At 41.1% G+C, this 1798-nt stretch overlaps 1 protein-coding gene across 1 annotated transcript in view; it reads left to right on the top strand.

Annotated features, from left to right (window-relative positions):
* The first annotated feature begins 210 nt into the window (after nucleotides 1–210).
* The window catches only part of hrh1 (histamine receptor H1), an 8187-nt gene continuing 6599 nt past the window's right edge, over nucleotides 211–1798 (top strand). Inside the window, exons 1-2 of the mRNA XM_014004090.1 lie at nucleotides 211–668; nucleotides 758–860. The gene's annotated coding sequence lies outside the window, so the exon portion shown is untranslated. The remainder of the gene's footprint in view (nucleotides 669–757; nucleotides 861–1798) is intronic.

The following is a 1798-nucleotide window of genomic DNA, read 5'->3' as shown; positions in this document are numbered from 1 at the left end:
AGCTCATTAGCTGTCCTGACACCCAATTAGCGGCAGACGGAAAACAAAACAAACATCTCTTAAACTTTGCATCTGAATAACAAGAAGATGATGAGCGTCCCTGGAAACACATCAKTGTCGTGACTGCAAGAATTTATTTACCTTTTACCTYAATTGTAGCCATTAGRGTACAAGAAGATATCATCTTGGGTKCACAAGCTTGACCAAACTGGTCCTGGAAACGCAAATGGCTGCGCGCATCACAAGACGCGCGCACAACAAAACATTTGCGCATCACTGTAAGGAGCGCTTTATTATTAATTTACAGTAAAGTCCAGTTTTAATGACACGGAGGAAGTTGCTCACACATTTACGCGTAAGAATCCTTGTGAATCATCCGCTGAATCATGGCTTGGCAAAACCCAGTTAACGAGTGTTTTTCTTCTTCTTCGTCCTTTTTTTTTTTTTTTTATTAAGTTTTATTATATGAGCTCCAAAGTTCAGCTTCAGTGACGGAGGAGCCCGGGAGAGTGAGGTGAGGGAGGAAGGAATGATGAAGACATATTTTTTTCCTTCCAATTCCAACATCTGCCTCTCGATCATTTTCGGATTTTTTTTTTTTTTTTTTTCGCGGAAAGCTGCTCGGAATGAAGAGAACCCCTCTGCTCATCCACACGGAGGCGTTAAAGGTGAGTTTAAAGTTCTAAACTGGCCGACTTTTAATGCCCTTTTCCTGCGTAATGTTACTAATAAAAAAAATCACGTTTGTGCCAAAAAGTTTCAAGGCAGCAGCTCAACAGGTGGTTCTCTGCGCGCGGATAGGAAACGTTTCGCATGAGCGCAACTATTCGTTTTGATAGACGCACTCAGCAGAACAAAAGGTAAGCTTTCTGTGTTCCCGCGGCTTTATTATCAAATGAAACTGGCTGTGGTCGTTATGGATAATCGCGTTGGAGCAATTGCGGTGTTTGGATGAGTGTTCTTCCACATCGGTGCGCGCTGCAGATTTATTTCGGTTATTCTTGTGGAATAATGTGAGTTAAGCCGGTTCCTAAATATTTGTGAGGGGGAGGCGTTTCCAGCATCAACATAGGGTCGCAGAGCGGGTTTGCATCCACCTGCCTCAGATCACATTTAAAACCAAAGATCCAAGGGAAGCATTTTTTTATAGATCTGATAATTTGTTGATTTTCAGTTGAAGCTCATTAGCAAGTAAACAAAGCACACATCTTCCCTCTGTCACTCTGTTGACAGGTACTATAAAATGTGACATTATCAGAATGTACTTTAAAAAAAACTACTTCATGAAGCTATTAAAATGCGTCTTTACATGTGTTAATGCTTGAGCCAAACTGCCTTTAAATCTGGAGGACTTTGGAGAAAGCCTCTCTAATGGAAGTCTGCAGCCCCAGTCATATTTTAAATGCAAACATGGGAGTGTTGGTGCAACCAGAGGGGCTTTATTTTTCATTATACCTTCCCTATATCCACAGAGAGAGACAGACACACACATTTCACCAAGCTTCCTGGATTGACATGAACACATGAAGACATGAGTGAGTCACTTTCTGAGGATGCACCGCAGAAACCTCTCAGCCTCCACTTCTGCTGTGTTGTTGCAGTTTTTTTCATTCTCCATGCCAAACACAAAATGATTGAAAGGTTCATTGTCCTTCCTCCTCCTGAGTGTGTCATCAGTGAGTAAGCGTGTACATGTTTGACCTGTGATAGATAGATAGATAGATAGATAGATAGATAGATAGATAGATAGATAGATAGATAGATAGATAGATAGATAGATAGATAGATAGATAGATAG

The sequence above is a fragment of the Austrofundulus limnaeus genome, unplaced genomic scaffold (genome assembly GCF_001266775.1).
Source record: "Austrofundulus limnaeus strain Quisiro unplaced genomic scaffold, Austrofundulus_limnaeus-1.0 Scaffold22, whole genome shotgun sequence".
In the NCBI taxonomy this organism is placed as follows: Eukaryota; Metazoa; Chordata; class Actinopteri; order Cyprinodontiformes; family Rivulidae; genus Austrofundulus; species Austrofundulus limnaeus.
The sequence above is the reverse complement of the archived record's forward strand: the minus strand, read 5'-3'. Positions and strand labels throughout refer to the sequence as shown.